We start from the raw sequence: 27890 nt of genomic DNA, 5'->3' as shown, positions 1-27890 counted from the left end.
CAACTATCAGGATCATGCCTGGTGTATGCTGAGATGTTCAATAAGAGATATTTCCTTCCTTGTGTTCTTTTTTTCAAGGTGGTAATGAATTTAATCTTGGGCTTATTATTGAAGGAATAAAAATTTCTGCAGTACCTGAATGATTAAAGGGAAAATATATAAATCCATGGTATTTGTTTCAAGTAAAAAGATGTATTTATAAAGCAGAACATGCGTTGGTTTGTAATCTATGAGCACTTTCTAATGTCCCAGTTCTTCCAAAGATAAAGCTCTATTCTAGTTACTCTGTATAACAGTAATTCAAAAAATTTATGCCACTGTAAAAGGAATCCAACGTTTTTCCCAAACCTGTCTGATAAAAAGATCCACCTGAGATGCTTACTGAACATACAGATTCCCACATGCCTTCCCTAGAAATTCTAATTCAATTGGTCTGGGGTGGGCTCAAGAATCCGTATGTTTAGCAAAAGCCCCAAGTGGTTCCTATTTTAGGCAAGTTTAGGAAACACCGATTAATTGCTTGGGGCTGGGGAAATGACTCATCTGCCATTAAACAATAATGCCTCTACTGAAGAAACAGTGCCAAGTTATTTTAAAGCCATTGAATAATTATAACATATACACTGCTCTAAAAATTGAATTAGCTATTATTTCAATCAGAGGGATTGTTCCTTTTAAAATACATTTACACGAATTTTTTTACTTTAAAAAAAATGGAAATAAAAACAAAAATAAACAAGTGGGACCTAATGAAACTTAAAAGATTTTGCACAGCAAAGGAAACCATAAACAAGACGAAAAGACAACCCTCAGAATGGGAAAAAATATTTGCAAATGAAGCAATTCACAAAGGATTAATCTCCAAAATATACAAGCAGCTCATGCAGCTCAATATCAAAAAAACAAACAATCCAATTCAAAAATGGGCAGAAGACCTAAATAGACATTTCTCCAAAGAAGATATACAGATTGCCAACAAACACATGAAAGGATGCTCAACATCACTAATCACTAGAGAAATTCAAATCAAAACTACAATGAGATATCACCTCACACCAGTCAGAATGGCCATCATCAAAAACGCTACAAACAATAAATGCTGGAGAGGGTGTAGAGAAAAGGGAACCCTCTTGCACTGTTGGTGGGAATGTAAATTGGTACAGCCACTATGGAGAACAGTATGGAGGTTCCTTAAAAAACTAAAAATAGAACTACCATACAACCCAGCAATCCCACTACTGGGCATCTACCCTGAGAAAACCATAATTCAAAAAGAGTCATGTACCACAATGTTCACTGCAACTCTATTCACAATAGCCAGGACATGGAAGCAACCTAAGTGTCCATCAACGGATGAATAGATAAAGAAGATGTGGCACATATATACAATGGAATATTACTCAGCCATAAAAAGAAACGAAATTGAGTCATTTGTAGTCAGGTGGATGGACCTAGAGTCAGTCATACAGAGTGAGCTAAGTCAGAAAGAGAAAAACAAATACGGTATGCTAACACATATATATGAAATCTAAAAAAAACAAAGGTTCTTAAGAACCTAGGGGCAGGACAGCAATAATGACGCAGATGTAGAGAATAGACTTGAGGACACGGGGAGGGAGAAGGGTAAGCTGGGATGAAGTGAGAGAGTGGCATGGACTAATATATACTACAAAATGTAAAACAGATAGCTTGTGGGAAGCAGCCACATAGCACAGGGAGATCAGCTTGGTGCTTAGTGACCACCTAGAGGGGTGGGATAGGGAGGGTGGGAGCGAGATGCAAGAGGGAGGAGATATAGGGATATATGTATATGTATAGCTGGTTCACTTCGTTATACAGCAGAAACTAACACACCATTGTAAAGCAATTATACTCCAATAAATGTTTTTAAAAAATCACCAGTTCTTCACATTTGAATTATTATTTTTTTTTTAGGTTTTGGAGGGGAAGAAAGCATCCTTGCTTCTATTGTATAAGGTGTCCATGACTGATCGAGGGGCTGATGTCAGATGTCCAGTTTTGAGATGGAATTTTGGTTAGGCAGATTTCTTCCTGCCCCCAACCCACATTTATATGCAAAAGTAGGCTGAATAAATGCCAAACATTACATTATGCATAGAAGAAATAAAATTGTCCAGAGTTACTGAATGCTACTCACACCATTTGACTTTACCAAATTAATTTAACTAACAAATGTTTATTGTATTATATCATTTTAGTTGCAATCATTTCCATACACAATTAAGATCAAAGGAAAGTTTGCTGATGGAAGGAAGGGGGAGAGGGCTGGGCAGCTAATTAGAACTAAAAGATCTCCCTCAAAGGATCAAGCCCTTTGCCTGCTCTGTAATCACTAGTTACAAACACCTGCAGAGCTCACCTCTCAAGAGAACTGAACTCTGCTAACCTTATCCAACTGTACTAGAAAAGTGCTTACAGCAGGGGCCAGACAGGCCTGTCTCAGGTCCAATTCTCATTGCCTGGTTGCTTTGTTTTTTTCAGTTTTATGGAGTGGGACGTGTTTGTTTAAATTCTTAAAGAAACAATCCAAAATACTGAATTGAAATCTATGAGAAAGGAGAAAGCCCCCAAAGCAAAATTTTTTTCTTAAATCTCTATTGTACTGAAAATGATTAAAAATGGGAGGTCAAAATATTAAAAATGCAATGAGGCTGTGGGCAATGCATAGCCCAGACAGATGCAGTGGACACCTATTTTTCCGTCTGTTCTACACCCCTTCATCTTGGAAGAGCACCCCCTTCTTCTAGGAACTGTTCTTCCCTCCACTCCATCCTGTTATTAACAAAAGAGCTGCCATACTTCCTTAGGTCTCTTGGCCACAGTTGACCTATTAAAGGGGGGAATTCTAGCTCAGACTTGGCAGTAATCCTTCCTGCTCCCCTTTCTTTTTTACTTTGGACTAAAAGTATCAGGTTACATTTTCTCAAAGTGGTTGAAGCTATATGCTGTAAAGTTTATATGTGGTTGATGACAGTGGTGACTGATAAGCAGAGAGAAAAGAAGTAGATGAAAAATGAGATGCAAAGATAGGAGATGGAGAGAAAGATCTTCCTGGAAATCCTACTTATGCAAGAACAAGGCAGTTGGTAAGTTGGACACAGTTTTAAAAATTCTGTTTCCTTGTCTGTAAAATAAGGGCAATAGTAGTTTTAATTCAAGCAGTTTTTGTGAGGAATAATTGTGATAATTCATATAAATCACTGACTGCTGGACCCAACACAGGGAAAATGCTCAATAAACATCAGCCACTAAGCACCCCTAGCCAGGGCTTAAGAAATGGTTAGCGGCAGGAGTGCAACCCACTTTCAAAGGACATGATGTGACAAGATTTCTGGCACTGTTCATTAGAAAAATATCCCCAAATTAAAGTGACAGCTGACTAAAATATTAACAAAAGTGCCAGAAAACCCCAAGCATGGCAAAAAGTGGCCTATGATTGCTCAGGTCCTCAGGGAAACCCCAGAGCAGGGTTAATAATAATAATAAATAAATAATTTACCCCGAGAGCTAACTGTGGGCTAGGCAGGAAGCTAAATGGTTTACCTCTAATATCCTTAATACTTACTGCCACTAGATGAATTAGGTTTTATTCTCATTCCTATTTTACAGATGAGGATATTGATGCATAAGGTTGAAATATGCCTTCGAGAAGACTACTCAACAAGAGCCTGGTATTCCCAGCGCCTTGAGGGTCATTGGTCAGTGTATTTAAAACTCACTTTTCACTGTCACCTCTATCAGCTTGCTTTGGTTACTGGTCAGTTGCTAAGTCAGTGAAATGGCCATTCCTACACTAAAGGGAGTTAAACTCAGGCCAGAGAAGAATATGTATTTCACTTTCCCAGGCGACATTCCTTCGTGCTCTCCCAATGTGAGCATGCTCGCTGGTTCCCTTTCAGCCCTTCACTTTCCTCTGGGCACCACTCCCCTACTTCTGCTTGCAAGCCTAGCCCTGGAACTGCTTTCTTTCCCATTGGGAAGCCTGTAAGGAACTTTTGAATTATCACCTAAATCATCTTGTTATTTCTAGTCTTTTTCATTAATTAATTTATTTTGTCTGGTTTTTTTTTTTTTTTGGCTGCATTGGGTCTTCATTGCTATGCACAGCCTTTCTCTAGTTGCAGCGAGCAGGGGCTACTCTTCGTTGCAGTGCATGGGCTTCTCATTACGGTGGCTTCTCTTCTTGTAGAGCATGGGCTCTAGGTGCAGTGGGCTTCAGTAGTTGTGGCACACAGGCTCAGTAGTTGTGGCTCGTGGGCTCTAGAGCACAGCCTCTGTAGCTGTGGCCTACAGACCTAGTTGCTCCGCAGCATGTGGGATCTTCCCAGATCAGGGCTTGAACCCTTTTCCCCTGCATTGGCAGGTGGATTCTTAACCACTGCGCCAATAGGGAAGTCCCTATCTGTAATTCTTGACTGCCCTTGGTTCCTGTGGCCTTCTGCTTAGTCTCAATTATTGCTTTGCCCTGACTTGTGGGATTATTATATGTTCTAATTGGGACTAGCTGTAGTTACCCGTGATCACAGCTTCCCAGAAAATGTCAGGTCCATCTGTCCCCCGAACCAGCATACTCTGATTTTTTTTTAAATATTTATTTATTTATTTTTGGCTGTGCTGGACCTTAGTGGCAGCATGCAGGCTTCTTAGTTGAGGAATGCATGTGGGATCTAGTTCCCCTACGAGGGATCAACAAGAATCAACAAGGAACCTGGGCCCCTTGCATTAGGGAGCGCAGAGTCTTAACCACTGGACCACCAAGGAAATCCCTCTGCTTTTCTGCCTCTGCCTTGGCACCCTTCATCCTGGTCTGTTATCCTGTATCTTTGACCTCTTGAAATATATATTTTTTTATTTTTCCAACTAGGTTATAGGTTCTAGCTGGAGAAAAATGTGCTTCACAGTGTGATTTTCAGTCCATCTGCTCTTGAATCATCTGGAGTGGTTGATGAGAATTTTTAGCCCCATTGTCATGAGTCAGAATTTCTATGGTAAGGCCAGGAAGTATGCATTTTTAACAAGCTACCCAGGTGATCCTTATGCATGCACAGCTTGGGACCCATTGTATTGGAAGAGCAACAGGTTCCAAGGATAATCATCTACTTTTTTTTTTTTAATACTCCAGGTATTTCCAGTTCTGTGCTTAGCATCTGGAAGATTCTCACTAATTGCTTGTTGGTTTAAGAATGAATAAATCTAACTTTAGAAGAAAATCCAGTCATGGGAAATCTTCCCTACTCTAAGGAAATATTTGCAATTTTCACTAAATGTGCTCATAATACCAACTTCAAATAGTTTAATTCTTATTCCTTCACAACTTAAACTGCTTAAATCTCCTTTGGATTTTGCTTCTTCCTAAAATAATATAATTTTAATTACTTTGGTCATGATGAAATATCACTTCAAATTGGTTCAAAACTCTCAAGGTGTTCTTTAATTCAGTTTAGACCTCCTCCTGGGTAGAAGCAAGATGTTTCCTCCAATTATAACTGGAAGAAAATACCAAAATGATTTTATAAGCCAGGTAAATATTGTTATAGGAACTACTAAAAAGATTTTAATGTTCTAACATATCATTAATTCAATAAATATTTACTGTACTTAAACAGATTATTACAAGCAGCACAAAGAAACCCATGATTTCCTATTGCCCCCTAAAAATATTAATATTTTGACTTCTTTATTCAATTTGGTTTGGAAGTCTTTTTTGCTCCCTAGCTATAGCCCATTTAAGGCTGGGTGACTCTAGGTAGGCACTTCGGATTGCTGAATTTAGGAGACCTTTAATTCACAGAACTTCTATCAGCATAACTCATTAAACCCGAGCTTCCATTCTGTCTATGTCTTTCTAATAGAGGTTGCCTTGATCTCTTTGCTAACCTTACCTTGGCTCTGAACATATGAAACAGCAAAGGTGATATAACTATGAGCTCTAAATATGCTATTGCTTTTAATCTGTACAGTGACCTTGTGAGGAAGACAATTTCCTTCCCATATTATGGAAGAGATAGTTGAGGCTAAGAGTGGTTATATAATAGCACTAAGTCATATAGCAGAAAAAGTTGCAGAGTCAGGAACTCAATTTCCCATTTCTTTTGTCCCTAAGCTCATCTGCTTTCTACTACACCATGTTGCTTCCTCACTTTATTTTGCCACTTCTTTTTTTTTAACTTTTAATTTTACATTACAGTATAGTTGGTTAATAATGTTGTGATAGTTTCAGGTGTACAGCAAAATGATTCAGTTATACATTTTCCCATTTAGGTTGTTACATAATATTGAGCAGAGTTCCCTGTGCTATACAGTAGGTCCTTGTTGGTTATCCATTTTAAATATTTTGCCACTTCTTGAAGAGCTTTCTACTCTCCCCCTGGGACATGGGTCTTGCCCTTGGCTGTGTGTTGATATTCCTACTCTAAACTGGTATCACCCAGGAGTTCCCTAGCAATAACATGTTCTGTTGATTCCCTGTCTCTCAACCACTCTCCTTTTTGCCCTCAGTCAGTTCCCCCTTCATGCCAGTCTTTCCGAAGCTTAGGCACCAGAGCACCACTTGCAGAATCAAAGCAATAATGTAGCCCTCTTCGATGACTTCCATGTGTCTTATTATGGATATGACATGAAATCAGTTGAAAACAGGTTTGGCTGCATATAACATAAAACCCAACTATAGTGGCTAAACAAAAAGTGTTTTATTTTTCTCATATAACAAGAAGTCTAGAGGTAGGTATTTGCACAAGATGCTGTAATGATTTCAGAGGTAATGTCTCTGCAATTCTGGCCTTTTCCTCCCTTGTGATGGCAAGACAGCTGTTGTAGCTCCAGCTATCACATCTACAATTTAAAGCCAAATGAAAGAGGGAGGAGCAGTGTTGTATTCCTCCATGTTTACCAAGAAAGTGAAATCTTTCCCAGAACATATCTCACTACACACATCTAGCAGACTTCACCTAAGACCGTGTTGAACACGATGGGTCACAAGCCCCCACATCCCCCCCGCAACCAGCCATTAAAAAGGCAGAGAAAGCACTTGAAAATCAATTAATGTAATCTAATGCATCAGCAGGCTAAAGACGAAAGATCATGTGATCATATCAATAGGTACTGAAAAAGCATTTGACAAAATCCAACACTCATTCATGATAAAAATCACAACAAACTAGGAATAGAGGGAAACTTCTTCAAGTGGATAAAGACCATCATCTACAAAAAAACCCACAGCTAACATTATACTTAATGGTTAGAAGCTTTCCTGTTAAGATCAGGAACAAAGCAAAGGTGTCCCCTCTGACCACTCCTTTTCAACTTCATACTAAAAGTCCTAGCTAATGCAATAAGACAAAAAAAAAAAAAAAAAGGAAAGAAAAGGTATACAGATTGGAAAGGAAGAAATAAAGCTGTCTTTGTTTATAGATGACATGATTATCTACATGGAAAATCTGAAAGAATCAACAAAAAAACTCCTGGAACTAATGTGGAATTATTGTAAGATTTCAGGATAATAGGTTAATATACAAAAGTCAACTGCTTTCCTGTATACCAACAATGAACAAGTGGAATTTGAAATTAAAAAACAAATATCATTTACATTAGCACCCCAATGAAATATTTAGCTATAAATAATGAAATATTTAGGTATAAATCTATCAATATATACAAGCTCATTATAAGGAAAACTTACAGAGTTTTCTCTTATAGAGAAAACAAAACTCTGACCAACAAAACCAAAGAACTAAATAAATGGAGAGCTATTCCGTGTTCATGAATAGGAAGACTCACTGTTGTCAAGATGTCAGTTATTCCCAACTTGATCTATAGATACAATGTAATCTCAGTCAGAATCCCAGGAAGTTATTTTGTGGTTACTAACAAACTGATTCTAAAGTTTATATGGAGAGGCAAAAAGATCCAGAATAGCCACCACACTATTGAAAGAGAAGAGCAAAGTTGGAAAATTGACACTATCCAACTTCAAGATTTATTATAAACCTACAATGATTGAGACAGTGTGATATTGGTGAAAGAACAGACAAACAGATCAATGGAACAGAATAGAGAGCCCAGAAATAGAAGCAAAAATAGTCTTTTCAAAAAATAGTTCTGGGGGGCTTCCCTGGTGGCACAGTGGATAAGAATCTGCCTGCCAATGCAGGGGACACAGGTTTGATCCCTGGTCCGGGAAGATCCCACATGCTGCAGAGCAACTAAGCTCGTGTGCCACAACTACTCTGAGCCTGCGCTCTAGAGCCCGTGAGCCACAACTGCTGAGCCCACGTGCCACAACTACTGAAGCCTGCGCGCCTAGAGCCTGTGCTCCACAACAAGAGAAGCCACTGCAATGAGAAGCCCGCGCACCGCAACGAAGAGTAGCCCCCGTTCGCTGCAACTAGAGAAAGCCCGCGTGCATCAATGAAGACCCAACGCAGCCAAAAATAAATAAATTAATTAATTAAATAAAATAAATTAAAAAAAATAGTTCTGGAACAACTAGGCATCTTCATGCAAAAAAAAAAAAAATGAATCTAGACACAGACTTTATACCCTTCACAAAAATTAACTCAAAATAAATTATAGACTTACATGCGAAATGCAAAACTATAAAGTTCCTGAAATATAACATAGGGGAAAACCTAGATGATATTAGGTATGGTGATGGCATTTTAGATACAACACCAAAGGCATCATCTATGAAAGAAATAATTGATAAACCGGACTTCACTGAATTAAAAACTGCTCTGTAAAAGACACTGTCAAGAGAATGAGAGGACAATCCACAGATTGGAAGAAAATACTTGCAAAAGACACAACTGATAAAGGACTGTATCCAAAACATACAAAGAATTCTTAAAACTCAACAATAAGGAAACAGGGACTTCCCTGGTGGCACAGTGGTTAAGAGTCCACCTGCCAGCGTGGGGGACGTGGGTTCAATCCCTGGTCTGGGAAGATCCCACATGCTGCAGAGCAGCTGGGCTCATGCACCACAACTACCGAGCCTGTGCTCTGGAGCCCGCGAGACACAACTATTGAAGTCCACGTGCCCTGGAGCCCACGCACCTCAACTACTGAGCCCACGTGCTGCAACTACCGAAGCCCGCACACCTAGAGCCTGTGCTCTACAACAAGAGAAGCCACTGCTATGAGAAGCCAGGGCACCGCAATAAAGAGTAGCTCCCACTTGCCACAACTAGAGAAAGCCCATGCGCAGCAACGACGATCCAACGCAGCCAAAAATTAAAAAAAAAAAAAAACCCAATAAGAAAACAAACTACCTGATTAAAAAAACGAGAGAAAGACCCTAACAGACACCTCACCAAAGAAGATATACATGGTCAGTAAGCATATGAAAACATGTTCAATATCATATGCCATTAGAATTACAAATTAAAACAACAATGAGATATTACTATACACCTATTAAAATGGCCAAAACCTAAAACACTGACACCACCAAATGCTGGCAATAATATGGAGCAACAGGAACTCTCACTCACTGCTGGTGGGAATGCAAAATGGTCCAGCCGCTTTAGAACATGGTTTGGCAATTTCTTACAAAACTAAACACACTCTTATCATGCAATCCAGCAATCATGCTCCTTGGTATTTACTCAAATGAACTGAAAAATTATATCTACCCAGAAACTTAATAATGTTTATAACAGCTTTATTCATAATTGCTAAAACTTAAAAGCAACAAGATGTCCTTTAGTAAGTGAATGTGTAAACAAAATGTGGTACATCAGGCAATGGAATATTATTCAGCAATCAGAAGAAATGAGCTCTCAAGCCATGAAAAGACATGCAGGAAGTTTAAATGCATATTGCTAAGTGAAAGAAGCCAATCTGATGAGGTTGCACACTGTATGATTCCAACTATGACATCTGGAAAAGGCGAAACTATGGAGACAGTAAAAAGGTCAGTGGTAGGGCTTCCCTGGTCGCGCAGTGGTTGAGAGTCCGCCTGCCGATGCACGGGACACGGGTTCGTGCCCCGGTCCGGGAAGATTCCACATGCCTGGAGCGGCTAGGCCCGTGAGCCATGGCCGCTGAGCCTGCGCGTCCGGAGCCTGTGCTCCGCAACGGGAGAGGGCACAACAGTGAGAGGCCCGCGTACCACAAAAAAAAAAAAAAGGTCAGTGGTTGCCGGGGATGGGGGTGGGGGCAGAGAGATGAATAGGCAGAGCACAGAGGATTTTTAGAGCGGTGAAACTACTCTGTATGCTACTATACTGCTGGATGCATGTCATACGTTTGTCAAGACTCATAGAATGTTCCACCCCAAGCATGAACCCTATTGTAAACTATGGACTTTGGGTGATAATGATGTATCAATGTAGGTTCAGCAATTGTAACAAATGGTACACGGTGTCAGTAGCTGTGGAGGCTATGGGTGTTGGGGGCAGGGGGTATATGTCAAGCCTCTCCGTTTTCTGCTCAGTTTTACTGTGAAGCTAAAACTGTCTTTAAAAACAAAGTCTATTTTCTTAAAAGGCAGAGGAAGTAGGAAATAGAATTGTCATTATTGACTTAGAACAATTGACTATTTGCCTGGGACTGGGAACACTGATGCTCTGAACTAAATTGAAGTTTTGTTAGCAGGGAAGAAGTAGAGAAATCTCCTCCCTGATGGTATTTCCCAGTTAAGATGAATTTTCTGGATATAAATTTGCTTCCTTACAATGTGTTGTATTTACTGCATGTTACTGCATGTTTACTAACAGTGTCTACCATACAGGTGCTTCCCCATGATTTCCAGTCCTGGTACTGAAAGGACAGCCAAGGGGCTCTAGCCTGGCCTCCCTGCCACCTGCTCTGACAGCCTCTCTCTCTGCTTCACTCTCTAGTGCGTCAAGGGTTCTTGTTTACAAAGTGAGCAGCAATCGTTCCAAGTGCAGCCTGTGGTCGAGGGACCACAGCCATGGGCGAGAGTTGCGGGTCAGGGAATTCAATAGAAGACTTTGTCCTTCATAGCACTGGGGCATAAAAACCTGTTCTTATCTTTGGATGAAATCTTTAAAGGGAGTGTAAACAAATGAATCAGATACCATCAGAGCTGCTTGCCAGAATCTAGAATGAGGTCTGGAGAAGCTTCCCTAAAACTCTTCTAGAACAGTTAAAACCCCTGGCTAGAACCGAAGGCCTACCAGAGCTAACTTTTAAACACTGCTCCCATGGCCTGAGAGAGTTAAAAAGGATGTTATCTCTGCCCTCTGATAGTTAAAGAACAGCCAGCAATTTTATTGGAATAGACTTACATAGATGATTATATTAAAAAGTTCATGTGTGTGAATTATGTTCAGCTGAAGTCAGAACTTAAGTCAAAAATCCTTTAAAAGGAAGGAACTGTTATACATTAATTAATTAGAATTTATGTTTACACCCTTATTATAACAAAGTCTGGCTGCTTGTCTAAACCAAAGTCTTTTAAGTTTATTACAGCAATCAGAGTAACGTGTTGGAATTTCATGTGTGTATGTGTGCGTGAATAATGCGAGTCTTGACATTCCTCAGTGGAGTCCTCTTTTTAGGTAGTGCTTTCGCAGAATGGCAGTTTTCACAGTAGCACAGTGTTTTCTCTTCAACAAAGAATCCCAAACAGAATTCTAATCAATGGCAGTCCTAATATCCCTTCTTTATTTGACATTAGCCTAAGTTCAGGATTTAACCTGTAAGGTTTTTTGTTGTTTTTTTTTTTTTTTTTGCAGTACGCGTCCCTCTTACTGTTGTGGCCTCTCCCATTGCGGAGCACAGGCTCCGGACGCGCAGGCTCAGCGGCCATGGCTCACGGGCCTAGCCGCTCCGCGGCATGTGGGTTCCTCCCGGACCGGGGCACGAACCCGTGTCCCTTGCATCGGCAGGCGGACTTTCAACCACTGCACCACCAGGGAAGCCCTAACCTGTAAGTTTTAATTATGTTTAAACCAATATGTAAATTGATATTGCTGTAAACTAGAGTATTATGCTCTCTCCCTATGTCCCACTTCCATTTTCCACTCTCCTAGTTTCTTCATTTCCTCATGCCTTAAAAGATCCAAATGGAATTAAAGCCATTCAAGAAATATCCTCTTTGGCAGTGTTTCCTAATTAAAATTGTGGTGGGGGGATATAAATATGCCTTCTCACAATGTTATTGTAATAATTAATGTATTTATTGTTTGTAATAAGAGTGCATTTCTGGGCTTCCCTGGCGGCGCAGTGGTTGAGTCCGCCTGCTGATGCAGGGGACACGGGTTCGTGCCCCGGTCTGGGAAGATCCCCATGCCGCGGAGTGGCTGGGCCCGTGAGCCATGGCCGCTGAGCCTGCGCGTCCAGAGCCTGTGCTCCGCAACGGGAGAGGCCACAACAGTGAGAGGCCCGCATACCACCAAAAAAAAAAAAGAGTGCATTTCTTACACAAAGAAAAAAGAGTGAGATTATATATATGCTGCTGTCAGAGGAGTCCTTTGCAGTGCAGGTTAATTTGTTCATTTATCCTACAGGCATTGATTGAGCGCTTGTTATGTCCCAGGCACTCCAGGAGCTGAACCCTTATTCTCAGAAGTTCATAAAGCGTAGAAGAAATAAGCTTGTAAGTACTATGGCATGGTGTACTAGCCATGACAGAGGTCTGTATAACACAGTATGCAAACCTTAATGAGGGGCAAGCACGCCCCCGCAGGACATGCTATTTGAACTGAATTTTGAAGCCTGCTTAGCTCCCAACCTCCTCCTGGTTGGGATTTTGGACTAGAGATCTAGTTCCCAGGTGGGAGGAGAGCTCACCTGAATGCCAGTTCTAATGGCAAGCTGAGATGCCAAACCTATTAGAGAAACAAGAACTCAGACTGGGGCAAAGATGGTTAACTTCACATGACACACAACTCTTCAACAATCCAAAAAAAAAAAAAAAAAGATCATGTCCTCCAAGTATTCATTCAACAAATGTTTGAGTTCCAACTATGCTTATAGCAGTGTAATATTCGCTGGAAATATAGCACTGAACAAAATTGATATAAATCCTCACCCTGGTAGAACTTATAATGAGGAAGGAAATAATATTAAAGACTTGGGAAAATGTCATGTGAAAAAGGCTGGTTATGGAATAGTATATGGTATAATCTCTATTTTGTTACATATAAAAAGACTGAAGGATTATTTTATTGGTTAGCTTTTGCTGCACAACAGACTATAAAACTTAGTGTTTTGTTGTAAACAGCAACCATTTATTTAGCTGAGGATTTGATGGGTTTGCACTCTGGGTTGGGCTTAGCTGGTGGTTCTTCTGCTGATCTCAGTTGGATTCACTAACATGTCTGTGTTCAGCTACCACTCATCTGGGCAGCTCTGCTTCTAGGGATTTGCTGAGCGTTTTCTGATAGGACAGGGGCCACTGGGCACACTACTCTTGTCATTCAGAAGCTAGCATAGGCTTGTTTACATGTGGCAGTATGTTCCAAGAGCAGCAAGAGAGGGCAAGCACAATCATAAGCATTTTCCAAGTCTCTGCTTGTGATCCACTTGCTATTGTCCCATTGGCCAAGCCCAGAGTTAGTGGTAAGAGAGGAATACCCAAGGGCGTGGCTATAGGAAGGTATTAACAAATTTGGGATCCCTGTTGCAACAATTTACTACAGATATATGCCAAAAAGTTGAGGGTGGTTGTCTGGGTAGTGGGATTATAGTTTATGGTTTCTTCTCTACTTCCCCTTTAATTTTTCAAATTTCTTTTGGTAATCACATAGAACTTTTATAATAGGAGATTGGAACAATAAACAGGGAGAGGCTTAAAACCCACTGGTATGGCCTAGGGTAGAAAGGAGGAGTTAAGAGAAGGAACTCAGGGGCCTATTATCAGATCCTGAGGGTGCTAGGGGACTTGCAACTTGGAGCATGGTGAAAGGGCCCAGGGTTACCACTGGGGCACCACGTCCTGGCTCCTAGAAATTCATACTATGCTATGTCTGGCTGAACCAGGGAAGAGAGGCCTTAGCAACTTGCTTCTTGGCTCAGAAATAAACTAGATTATGTATAGTCTACATATATAAGAAATTAGAAGATCCAGGCAGGAGGAATAATGAAGGAGGGAGCCCTCTTATGCAAATCTGAACCTCCTATTGGAGTGGGATGAACTAGGGAAAGAAAGAAAGAAATTAAAAGTCTCTTTGATAATCCTGGAATTAGATATTAGGATATTATATGCTGGTAGAAACTCAAACATCATTATGTTCAAACTCTTCATTACATCAGCCAGAGTTCCAGAGAAGTGAGTGGTAGGACTTGACAGGGCCACTGACATCTTGTGGCAGAGGCAGAACTAGAGCCCAAGTCTCCTGAGAGCAAGTCTGGTGTTTTCTGCTTGCTGCACTGCTGCTGGGAGGGCAGCTGGTCCACTTGTGAACAATGGAATGTTGACTGCCTCCCTCTCTCCCCCTCCCTCCTTCCCTACCCCTCCCGCCCTCCTTCTCTCCCTCCCTCTCTCCCTCCCTCCTTCTCTCCTCCCTCTCCCTCTCTCTCTCTCTCTCACACACACACACACACACACACACACACACACACAGACCTTGGATATTAAGATGATCCAAGTGTTACCACTAATGATGGCCACCATTTCTCTTGCTGTGCCCTTAAACCTATACCTGGAGCTTATGAGCTAATACACTAAGCAAGCCATTTTTTAAAGACTTACAGTTAATGAGCACTTGAAAAATATAGGCTGATTTGCCAAGTTAACACTGGTTGCGAGCGTGGGATTTTGTCAGGGGGATAATTGTCTGCTGCACTGACGGAACTTTCTTAGCTTTGCTTGTCTTGAGCCTATTAGTATGTCCAAGGCTGTTACCTTGAAAGGAGCATAAAAGAGAATAAAAGTTATTGTTGGTGCAATGGATGTTTTGTTATTTATCAAGTCCAATGTTGCTCCTTTTTTGTGATGGTCAAAACCAGATATTTTGTTATTATATTAAAGGAATACACACAATTGCTTCACAAACACAAACCTGGGTTATAGCATCTATCTAAATATATTCAGGCTAAGGGTGTGAGATGGAAGGAACAAGACAAGGAGGGAGAGATGGAAGAGCTACCAAGTAGGTCACACCATGTGCATGATCCACCTAAGTGTTTGGTAGCTAATGGATTTTTAAGTGAGCATCTATTCCAAACATAAGGCATTTGGTTGAAATATGTTTGGCTCTCAACTCAATATTGCATGAGGTTTCAAGATCTCTAACTGACCCTCTGTTTTTTATGTAGTGCAGCTTTGAGAACAGATAAGGCTGCTGGTCCCTAGGATCTCCTTCACCTATGGGCCCCTGAGCCACATCTAAAGCTCTAGCAAATGGGTAGAACCATGACCTGCAAGCTTCTGGTTTTCTACTCAGCTCTCCTCTGATTGCAAACAGCGCCATAGAGTGAGAGGAGCACAGGTTTGGGAAACACCATCCAAATCCCAACTTCAGTACTTCCTTTGGTTTTGTGCCTGTCCAGAGCTCTTCTGACCCAAATGGACAGATGACTCAGGGCAGAAATAATCTATAGACATTCCTGAATCTATTCCATTCACAAGTAATTAAAAAATAATTTGAATGATTTATTAACAAACATTTATTGAATATCTACTCTAAGCCAGGTTTCTGGGTTTATACAATTAAGTAAATTAAGTCTCTCTCCTCTAAGAAGACCACAGCCTAAAAAGGGAGACACATATATACAGAAATAAATTATATAACATCTTGTCCTAAGTACATTCAACAGGATTTTTTTTTTTTTTTTTTTTTGCCGCACCATGTGGCTTATGGGATTTTAGTTCCCCAACCAGGGATTGAACCCAGGGCCCCGGCAGTGAGATTAGAGCCCTAACCACTGGACAACCAGGGACTTCCCTCAACAGGAAAACTGAGTGGAGGGTATAGTAGTAGCACAGAGGGATAGGGATGCATTTCCTCTTGGGGCAGAGATGCTCACGGAAGGCTTCTGACGTCTCATTTCAGTAGCGCAGGCCTAGCAGATCTGTCAAGGATCCATGAGATTTATCTAAGGTACATGGAATCAGAGAAGATTTGGGCTGAAAAGTATCTTTAAAAACCGCACTAGTCTATCTTTCTATGTTTAGTGAAGACTGCATTTATAAACCATTCTCTGCAAACAGGGAAGGCTACATAATCTGTGAACCCTTTGTTCAAAAAGTAGGAAAAAAAAAGTGGTGTCATACATACTAAAATATAAAGGTTTTTCCTTTCTTCTCTGACCTCTCTTTTGACTTGTGATATTTTTTATTTGCTATTTAATGTTGTTCTAACTAAAAAAGAGTTTAAAAAAATTATTAGCATGAATTTTACATTTCATCTTTATATTTTTGAATGCCAGTTTTTTTTTGTTTTTTTTTTGCGGTACGCGGGCCTCTCACTGTTGTGGCCTCTCCCGTTGCGGAGCACAGGCTCCAGACGCGCAGGCTCAGCAGCCATGGCTCACGGGCCCAGCTGCTCCGCGGCATGTGGGATCTTCCCGGACCAGGGCACAAACCCGTGTCCCCTGCGTCAGCAGGCGAACTCTCAACCACTGCGCCACCAGGGAAGCCCTCAATGCCAGTTTTAAACATAAGAGCACTAACTCATATGTGGAATCACTGAAATTACACAATTCTTATTTCATAGTGCAAATATGCACCTGCATTTCATTCTTACAGGACACTAGAAGAGCTGCACAAGATGAACTCAACTGTTTTAATTGCACTTCATGATGTGGGCACATTCTACCAACATTCCACTCTGGCTTAATGGTAAGTTAGCAAGAACGGAAAGCAAAAAGGTCTATGTGTTGCCTTAGCCTTTCCTTTCCTTTGATGTCATCATTTTCGGTGTTAAGTGGCTGGGGAACTAATAGGAGTGAGAAAGAATGTGATAACGTTCCTCGGCTTTCAGGCTTTTGAAACAAATTCTAGTTTGAACAGAAAGCATGGCGTCTTGGGCTGTAAGCACCTCCACTTACTCAGTCGTGGAGGTAACACCTACCCCTGCTTATTTTGAGTCTCACTGTGGGTTCACCAGAATTCTGTGCTCGTGAGGCATTGAGAATGCCAAATGCAAATGGGGTGTGAAGGGAACAGTGGATGTGTGTTGTGCGTATCTCCTCTATTCATGTACGTGCTCCGTTGTCCTGTCAGACTTCATTTAGAAAACACAAGTTCAAAGACAAAATCATTAAGACATTTATGATACCAGCAGAATATCAAACCAAGCACACATCTCTGTACACAAAAAAGGCTAAACCGATGTTTTGGCTTCAGAAATATATATTGAGGGCTTCCCTGGTGGCACAGTGGTTGGGAGTCCGCCTGCCGATGCAGGGGACACGGGTTCGTGCCCCGGTCCGGGAGGATCCCACATGCCACGGAGCGGCTGGGCCCGTGAGCCATGGCCGCTGGGCCTGTGCGTCTGGAGCCTGTGCTCTGCAACGAGAGAGGCCACAACAGTGAGAGGCCCGCATACCGCAAAAAAAAAAAAAAAAAAAAAAAAAAAAACAGAAATATATATTGAATTATTACATTTAATGATTTTATGATTTACCACCATTGCAGCTTCTAGATAAATTCCCTGTGTCTATCCACCTTGATATATTCATGATCTTGGTTCACAATCATTCCTCAAAAATACTACAATGTTATTATTACAACCATCATTTATGCCAGATATTTTGCTCTGCACAGAAAAGGGCAACTTAATCAGTGTGGTCTTTCTTCACCTAAAGCTTCACAATCTAACATAGGCCACAATGATAGGAATAGATGTACAAAGTACACAGACAGTGGTTTAATACTGAACACAATCCCTTATTAATAAATTATTTATCTTATATAATCTCTGAGGGATAAGTTTTTCAATTGTACAGTAAAGAACGAGTCATTAAGATCACATATTTAGAGGTCAAAGCACATATCTTGTTTACACACAAGGGGTTATTCATATAACTCTGCATAGGAGAGTGTTGGTAGTAACTTTTCAGTGCCTGTAACATGAAATGCTTTACTATTCATTTTTTGGTTTTGGGTTTTGTTTGTTTTTTTGGTTTCTTTTTAAACAGACTTTATTTTTTTCTTAATTAAAGTATAGTTGACTTGCAATGTCATGTTAGTTTCAAGTGTACAGCAAAGTGATTCAGTTATATATATATAACTGAATATGAATATATAGTTATACAATATATAATATATATCTATTATATATCTATTCTTTTTCAGATTTCTTTCCATTATACGTTATTACAAGATATTGAATGTTGTTCCTTTTGCTATACAGTAGGTCCTTGTTGTTTATTTTATATATAATAGTGTATATCTGTTAATCTTGAACTCCTAATTTATCCCTTACCCCAGGCTTTCCATTTTGGTAACCATAAATTTTTTTTCTATGTCTGTGAGTCTGTTTTGTAAATAAATTAATTTGTATCACATTTTAGATTCCTCATACAAGTGATATCATATGATGGTTGTCTTTCTCTGTTTGACTTACTTCACTTAGCATCATAAACTCTAGGTCCATCCATGTTGCTGCAAATGGCATTATTTCATTTTTTTATGGCTAATATTCCATTGTATATATATGCCACATCTTTTTATCCATTCATCTGTCGATAGATATTTAGGTTGCTTCCATGTCTTGACTATTGTAAATAGTGCTGCTATGAACATTGGGGTGCATGTATCTTTATGAATTAAGAGTTTCTGTCGTTTCCAGATATATGCCCAGGAGTGGGAATGCTGGGTCATACGGTAACTCTATTTTTAAGGAACCTCCATATAGTTTTCCATAGTAGATGCACCAATTTACATTCCCACCAACAGTGTGGGAGGGTTCCCTTTTCTCCATACCCTTCCCTGCATTTATTATTCATAGACTTTCTGATGATGGCCATTCTGATTGGTAACTCATCGTGGTTTTGATTTGCATTTCTATAATAATTAGTGACGTTGAACATCTTTTTGTATGCCTGTTGGCCATCTGTATGTAAATACACTTTATTCTTAAAAGTAATTTTAGATTTACAGAAAAATTGAGCAGAAAATACAGAGTTCCCATGTATTCCCTGCCCCCACACATGCTATTATTTTTTCAATTATTTTTCACAGCATCCTTAGAAAATAGATGAAACTCTTAATTCCTAAACTATTTTGTGAGAAATCATGGCACAGAATTTTACTGCTTTAGACCAAAAGTATCTTAAAAATCGAGTTGGTGTTTCCTAAACTTCAGCCACGCAAGTTCCACCTCACAGATTCAGTGATATTCACGTTTCATGCCTACTTTATCAAAGTAGTGTTTTTCTTTAAACCTATTCACTTTTTTACTTAAATGCATTTTTTTAAAAAACTCATTGAATTATACACTTTATTTATATATTTTTATTTATTTATTTTTTCTACAGCAGGTTCTTATTAGTTATCTATTTTATACATATTAGTGTATACACATGTCAATACCAATCTCCCAATTCATCCCACCACCAACACCCTGCTTTCTGCCCTTGGTGTCCATACGTTTGTTCTCTACATCTGTGTCTCTGTTTCTGCCTTGCAAACTGGTTCATCTTTATGATTTTTCTAGATTCCACATATATGCATTAATATACGATATTTGTTTTTCTCTTTCTGACTTACTTCACTCTTTATGAGAATCTCTAGGTCCATCCAAGTCTCTACAAATGACCCAATTTCCTTACTTTTTACGGCCGAGTAATACTCCATTGTATATATGCACCACAACATTTTTATCCATTCGTCTGTCGATGGGCATTTAGGTTGCTTCCATGACCTGACTATTGTAATGAATATTAGGGTGCATGTGTCTTTTTGAATTATGGTTCTCTCTGGGTGTATGCCCAGTAGTGGGATTGCTGGGTCATATGGTAATTCTATTTTTAGTTTTTTAAGGAACCTCCTTACTGTTCTCCATAGTGGCTGTATCAATTTACATTCCCACCAACAGTGCGAGAGGGTTCCCTTTTCTCCACACCCTCCCCAGCATTTGCTGCTTGTAGATTTTCTGATGATGCCCATTCTAACTGGTACGAGGTGATACCTCACTGTAGTTTTGATTTGCATTTCTCTAATAATTAGTGATGTTGAGCAGCTTTTCACGTGCTTCTTGGCCATCTATACGTCTTCTTTGGAGAAATGTCTATTTAGGTCTTCTGCCCATTTTTTTTTTTTTTTTTTTTTTTTTTTGGTGGTACGCGGGCCTCTCATTGCTGTGGCCTCTCCCGTTGCAGAGCACAGGCTCCAGACACGCAGGCCCAGCGGCCATGGCCCACGGGCCCAGCCGCTCCACGGCATATGGGATTTTCCCAGACCGGGACACGAACCCATGTCCCCTGAATCGGCAGGCGACTCTCAACCACTGCACCACCAGGGAAGCCCTTGCCCATTTTTTGATTGGGTTGTTTTTAATATTGAGCTGCATGAGTTGTTTATATATTTTGGACATTAATCCTTTGTCCATTGATTTGTTGGCATATATTTTCTCCCATTCTGAGGGTTGTCCTTTCATCTTATTTATAGTTTCCTTTGCTATGCAAAAGCTTTGAAGTTTCATTAGGTCCCATTTGTTTATTTTTGTTTTTATTTCCATTATTCTAGGAGGTGGGTCAAAGAAGATCTTGTTGTGATTTATGTCAAAGAGTGTTCTTCCTATGTTTTCCTCTAAGAGTTTTATAGTGTCTGGCCTTACATTTAGGTCTTTAATCCATTTTGAGATTATTTTTGGGTAGGGTGTTCTAATTTCATTCTTTTACATGTAGCTGTCCAGTTTTCCCAGCATCACTTACTGAAAACACTGCCTTTTCTCCATTGTATATCCTGCCTCCTTTGTCACATTAGTTGACCATAGGTGTGTGAGTTTATCTCTGGGATTTCTATCCTGTTCCATTGATCTATATTTCTGTCTGAAGTCAGGGAATCTGATTCCTCCAGCTCCGTTTTTTTCCCTCAAGATTGCTTTGGCTATTTAGGGTGTTTTGTGTCTCCATACAAATTTTAAGGTTTTTTGTTCTAGTTCTGTAAAAAATGCCATTGGTAATTTGATAGGGATTGCATTGAATCTGTGGATTGCTTGGGTACTATAGTCATTTTCACAATATTGATTCTTCCAATCCAAGAGCATGGTATATCTCTCCATCTGTTTGTGTCATCTTTGATTTCTTTCATTAGTGTCTTATAGTTTTCTGCATACAGGTCTTTTACCTCCTTAGGTAGGTTTATTCCTAGGTATTTTATTCTTTTTGTTGCAATGGTGAATGGGATTGTTTCCTTAATTTCTCTTTCTGATTCTTCATTGTTAGTGTATAGGGAGGCAAGAGATTTCTGTGCATTAATTTTGTATCCTGCAACTTTACCAAATTCACTGATTAGCTCTAGTAGTTTTCTGGTGCCATATTTGGGATTCTCTATGTATAGTATCATGTCACCTGCAGACAATGACAGTTTTACTTCTTCCTTTCTGATTTGGATTCCTTTTATTTCTTTTTCTTCTCTGATTGCTGTGGCTAGGACTTCCAAAACTACATTGAATAGTAGTGGTGAGAGTGGACATCCTTGTCTTGTTCCTGATCTTAGAGGGAATGCTCTCAGTTTTTCAGCATTGAGAATGATGTTTGCTGTGGGTTTTTCGTTTATGGCCTTTATTATGTTGAGGTAGGTTTCCTCTATGCCCACTTTCTGGAGAGTTTTTATCATAAATGGGTGTTGAATTTTGTCAAAAGCTTTTTCTGCATCTATTGAGATGATCATACGTTTTTTCTCCTTCAGTTTGTTAATATGGTGTATCACATTGATTGGTTTGTGTATATTGAAGAATCCTTGCATCCCTGGGATAAATCCCACTTGATCATGGTGTATGATCCTTTTAATGTGTTGTTGGATTCTGTTTGCTTGTATTTTGTTGAGGATTTTTGCATCTATATTCATCAGTGATATTGGTCTGTAGTTTTCTTTTTTTGTAGTATCTTTGTCTGGTTTTGGTATCAGGGTGATGGTGGCCTCATAGAATGAGTTTGGTAGTGTTCCTTCCTCTGCAATTTTTTGGAAAAGTTTGAGAAGGATGAGTGTTAGCTCTTCTCTAAATGTTTGATAGAATTCACCTGTGAAGCCATCTGATCCTGGACTTTTGTTTGTTGGAAGATTTTTAAACACAGTTTCAATTTCATTACTTGAGATTGGTCTGTTCCTATTTTCTATTTCTCCCTGGTTCAGTCTTAGAAGGTTATACCTTTCTAAGAATTTGTCCATTTCTTTCAGGTTGTCCATGTTATTGGCATAGAGTTGCTTGTAGTAGTCTCTTAGGATGCTTCATATTTCTGCTGTGTCTGTTGTAACTTCCCCTTTTTCATTTCTAATTTTATTGATTTGAGTCCTCTCCCTCTTTTTCTTGACAAGTCTGGCTAAAGGTTTTTCAATTTTGTTTAACTTCTCACAGAATCAGCTTTTAGTTTCATTTATCTTTGCTATTGTTTTCTTTGTTTCTTTTTTTAAAAAAAAATTATTTATTTTATTTATTTACTTTTGGCTGCTTTGCATCTTCGTTGCTGCATGTGGGCTTTCTCTGGTTGCAGTGACTGGGAACTACTCTTTGTTTTGGTGCATGGTGGCTTCTCTTGTTGCAGAGCATGGGCTCTAGGTGTGTGGGCTTCAGTAGTTGTGGCACACGGGCCTAGTTGCTCCACGGCATGTGGGATCTTCCTGGACCAGGGCTCGAACCCGTGTCCCCTGCATTGCCAGGTGGATTCTTAACCACTGCGTCACCAGGGAAGCCCTCTTTGTTTCTATTTCATTTATTTCTGCTCTGATTTTTATGATTTCTTTCCTTCTACTAATTTTGGCTTTTGTTTGTTCTTCTTTCTCTAGTTCCTTTAAGTGTAAGGTTAGATTGTTCGAGATTTTTCTTGTTTCTTGAGGTAGGTATGTATAGCTATAAACTTCCCTCTTAGAACTGCTTTTGCTGCATTCCATAGGTTTTGGATCGTTGTGTTTTCATTGTAATTTGTCTCTAGATATTTTTTGATTTCCTCTTTGATTTCTTCAGTGATCTCTTGGTTATTTAGTAACATTTTGTTTAGCCTCCATGTGTTTTGTGTTTTTTACGTTTTTTTCCCTGTAGTTGATTTCTAATGTCAGAGCGTTGTGGTTGGAAAAGATGGTTGATATGATTTCAATCTTCTTAAATTTACCAAGGCTTGATTTGTGACCCAGGATGTGATCTATCCTGGAGAATGTTCCGTGTGCACTTGAGAAGAAAGTGTAATCTGTTATTTTTGGATGGAATGTCCTATAAATATCAATTAAACCTATGGGGTCTATTGTGTCATTTAAAGCTTGTGTTTCCTTATTAATTTTCTGTCTGGATGATCTGTCCATTGGTGTAAGTGAGGTGTTTAAGTCCCCCACTATTATTGTGTCACTCTCAACTTCCTCTTTTATAGCTGTTAGCATTTGCCTTCTGTATTGAGGTGCTCCTATGTTGGGTGCATATATATTTATAATTGTTATATCTTCTTCTTGGATTGATTGTTGGATTGATTGATCCCTTGATTGTTATGTAGTGTCCTTCCTTGTCTCTTGTAACATTCTTTATTTTAAAGTCTATTTTATCTGATATGAGTATTGCTACTCCAGCTTTCTTTTGATTTCCATTTGCATGCAATATCTTTTTCCATCCCCTCACTTTCAGTCTGTATGTGTCCCTAGGTCTGAAGTGGGTCTCTTCTAGACAGCATATATATGGGTCTTACTTTTGTATCCATTCAGCGAGCCTGTATGTTTTGGTTGGAGCATTTAATCCATTCACATTTAAGATAATTATCAATATGTATGTTCCTATTACCATTTTCTTAATTGTTTTGGGTTTGTTTTTGTAGGTCCATTTTTTCTCTTGTGTTTCCCATTTAGAGAAGTTCCTTTAGCACTTGTTGTAGAGCTGGTTTGGTGGTGCTGAATTCTCTTAGCTTTTGCTTGTCTGTAAAGCTTTTCATTTCTCCATCAAATCTGAATGAGATCCTTGCCATGTAGAGCAACTTTGGTTGTACGTTCTTCCCTTTCTTCACTTTAAATATATTGTGCCACTCCCTTCTGGCTTGTAGAGTTTCTGCTGAGAAATCAGCTGTTAACCTTATGGGAGAGTTACCTTGTATGTTATTTGTCATTTTTCCCTTGTTGCTTTTAATAATTTTTCTTTATTTTTAATTTTTGTCAATTTGATTACTATGTGTCTCAGCATGTTTCTCCTTGGGTTTATCCTGCCTGGAGTCTCTGTGCTCTCTGGACTTGGGTGGATATTTCCTTTCCCATGGTAGGGAAGTTTTCGCCTATAATCTCTTCAAATATTTTCTCAGGTTCTTTCTCTCTCTCTTCTCCTTCTGGGACCCCTATATGCGAATGTTGTTGTGTATAATGTTGTCCCAGAGGTCTCTAAGGCTGTCTTCATTTCTTTTCATTCTTTTTTCTTTATTCTGTTCCATGGCAGTGAATTCCAGCATTCTGTCTTCCAGGTCACTTATCCGTTCTTCTGCCTCAGTTTTTCTGCTATTGATTCCTTCCAGTGTATTTTTAATTTCAGTTATTGTATTGTCCATCTCTGTCTGTTCTTTAATTCTTCTAGGTGTTTGTTCTTTAATTCTTCTAGGTCTTTGTTAAACATTTCTTGCATCTTCTCGATCTTTGCCTCCATTCTTTTTCCGAGGTCCTGGTTCATCTTCACCATCATTATTCTGAATTTTGGGGGGGAAAGGTTGCCTATCTCCACTTCATTTAGTTGTTTTTCTGGGGTTTTCTCTTGTTCCTTCATCTGGTACATAGTCCTCTGCCTTTTCATTTTGTCTATCTTTCTGTGAATGTGGTTTTCATTCCACAGGCTGCAGAATTGTAGTTCTTGCTTCTGCTGTCTGCCCTCTGGTGGATGAGGCTATCTAAGAGGCTTGTGCAAGTTTCCTGATGGAAAGGACTGGTGGTGGTAATGCTGGGTGCTGCTCTGGTGGGCAGAGCTTAGTAAAACTTTAATCTGTTTCTCTCCTGATGGGTGGAGCTGGGTTCCCTCCTTGTTGGTTGTTTGGCCTGAGGTGACCCAGCACCGTAGCCTACCGGGCTCTTTGGTGGGGCTAATGGCAGACTCTGGGAGGGCTCATGCCAAGGAGTACTTCCCATAACTTCTTCTGCCAGTGTCCTTGTGCCCACAGTGAGACACAGCTGCCCTCCACCTCTGCAGGAGACCCTCCAACACTAGCAGGTAGGTCCGGTTCAGTCTCCCATGGGGTCACCGCTCCCTCCACTGGGTCCTGATGCACACACTTCTTTGTGCATGCACTCCAAGAATGGAGTCTCCGCTTCCCCCAGTCATGTTGAAGTTCCACAATCAAATCCCACCAGCCTTCAAAGTCTGATTCTCTAGGAATTCCTCCTCCCATTGCCGGACCCCCTGGTTGGGAAGCCTGATGTGGGGCTCAGAAGCTTCACTTCAGTGGGTGGACCTCTGTGGTATAAGTGTTCTCCAGTTTGTGAGTCACCCACCCAGCAGCCATGGGATTTGATTTTCTTCTGATTGTGCCCCTCCTACCGTCTCATTGTGGCTTCTCCCTGTCCTTGGTTGTGGGGAATCTTTTTTGGTGAGTTCCAGTGTCCTCCTGTCAATGATTCTTTAGCAGTTAGTTGTGATTCCGGTGCTCTCGCAAGAGGGAGTCTATACATTTTAAATATGTGCAGTTTACTATACATAATTCATAACACAATAAATTCAGCTAAAGAGAGAAGATAAAATTCCAAATATTTTCTTTCAAAAATATATTGTTAGAGTTGAGTTATTAATTAGTGGTGACTTCTTAGTTTTTAACCCTTCAATGTATTTTTTTTTTTTTTTTTTTTTGCTGTATGCGGGCCTCTCACTGTTGTGGCCTCTCCCGTTGCGGAGCACAGGCTCCAGACGCGCAGGCTCAGTGGCCATGGCTCACGGGCCCAGCCGCTCCGCGGCATGTGGGATCTTCCCAGACCAGGGCACGAATTCGTGTCCCCTGCATCGGCAGGCGGACTCGCAACCACTGCGCCACCAGGGAAGCCCCAATGTATTTTTAAAAGAGTTCTATGTTCTAATTCTTATCTACTAGCAACTTTTGCTTGAAAATGTAATCTAATTCCTTTGGAGAGAAGGAGAAAACAGATATTCATGTGAATCCGGAAATCAAAAGCTATTTATTTCCTGATTCAAAAAAGCTATATAAGAATTTTAAAATTATCTTCCAAGAAGAAATGCATTCATTTAAATAGAAACTCTGTCTAATCCATAATTAGGAAGGCAATTGTAAAACTGATGCAGAACTATTAAAATTAAGAATAAGTCTGGGGCTTCCCTGGTGGCACAGTGGTTGAGAGTCGGTCTGCCGATGCAGGGGACACGGGTTCATGCCCGAATCCGGGAAGATGCCACATGCCGCGGAGCGGCTAGGCCCGTGAGCCATGGCCGCTGAGCCTGCGCATCCAGAGCCTGTGCTCCGCAACGGGAGAGGCCACGGCAGTGAGGGACAGGCCACAACAGTGAGAGGCCCGTGTACTGCAAAAAAAAAAAAAAAAAAAAAAGAATAAGTCTGCACATGTCTACCACCTCAAATCAATTCACAGAAGTATGCCTGTCACAGTTCGGGAATAATGACTTAGTTCAGCATTCCCAGTAGTTTTTCTGCTACAATACTACTGATTGATGGTGTCCACAACATGGCACTTTCCCATGGTTATAAGTAGCCATTTTAAAGGCTTTGACATAGACCATGCAGAACATGGGTTAGTCTTAATATCTACATCCACTACCTGTCATTTCACCTCATTTTCTCCCACTGATGGTAACACCTCATTTATAGACAAAGCAACTGAAGCTAGGAAAATCAGGGGTCTGCCCAATTTATGCAGCCTGAAGGAAAGCTAAGCCCCCCCCCCCCCTTCTATCCCAGTGCTCTTTGTGGTTTACCACAGCACCTCTCCAACTTTCAACCTGAGATCATCAAACAATAGGTCATGGACATTAAGGGAAATAGGAGATTAAAATGTAAAGTTGGACTATTCTCTTGAAAATGAGCACCAACATACAAAAATTGAGTAGTGCCTTCTCAAATGGCCACCCTATTGACAGCAAGAATTAGGCCAGTGTTTCCCAAAGCCTAGGACATATACACAGATGATTTGGGGGAGTACACAAATACAACTTTAAAAAGCATAGATGACCATAGTGAGGAAGTCACTCCCTTTTGAATTCTATTTTAATCTTTCTGATTATGTCAGGAGAAAAATCTTTCACATTTTTTAAAACTTTTCTAACATTTGTTAATTTACTTTTTTAACCTACTTTTTTTTTTTTTTAAAGAGAACAGGCATCACCCTCAAGGCATTTATCAGGTATTTATCAAGCCAGTACTTAATTAATGAATCGCTTTTAGTTTTGTGTGTGTGTGTTTTAGTCTGATCAGGCTGCTATATCAAAATACCATAGACTGGGTGGCTTAAACAACAAGGATTCATTTCTCACAGTTCTGGAGGCTGGGAGGTCCAAGATCAACTTGCTGGCAGATTTGGTTCTTGGTGAGAGCCTTCTTCCTTGCTTGCAGAAGGGTACCTTCTAGATGTATCCTCACGTGGCAGGGAGGGAGAGAGACAGAGAAAGAGAGAGACAGCAAGAGAGCACAAGATCTGCTCTCTTCCTCTTCTTATATGAACACTAATCCTATCTGGGGGTTCCACCTTTATGACCTCATCAAAGGCCCCACCTCCAAGTATCATCACATTGAGGGTTAGGGCTTCAACAAATGAATTGGGTGGGGGGACACACAAACATTCAATCCATGGCATTATGTCTTATGGTTACTTTCTATTTATA

General features: G+C 40.1%; 1 long non-coding RNA gene across 2 annotated transcripts; it reads right to left on the bottom strand.

Annotated features, from left to right (window-relative positions):
• On the bottom strand, positions 1–27890 carry LOC117195425 (uncharacterized). Of its 2 annotated transcripts, XR_007478557.1 has the most exons (4): positions 27543–27890; positions 15616–15683; positions 14684–14836; positions 1–135 (listed from the first exon to the last, which is right to left on the bottom strand). It is a non-coding gene; the product is annotated as an uncharacterized LOC117195425 (long non-coding RNA). The 2 variants fall into 2 exon arrangements; XR_004475138.2 differs by lacking the exon at positions 15616–15683 and having other exon boundaries at positions 27543–27882.

The sequence above is a fragment of the Orcinus orca genome, chromosome 7 (assembly GCF_937001465.1).
Source record: "Orcinus orca chromosome 7, mOrcOrc1.1, whole genome shotgun sequence".
Lineage (NCBI taxonomy): Eukaryota > Metazoa > Chordata > Mammalia > Artiodactyla > Delphinidae > Orcinus > Orcinus orca.
Note: the sequence above shows the minus strand (reverse complement) of the source record. Positions and strands in the feature narration are given on the sequence as shown.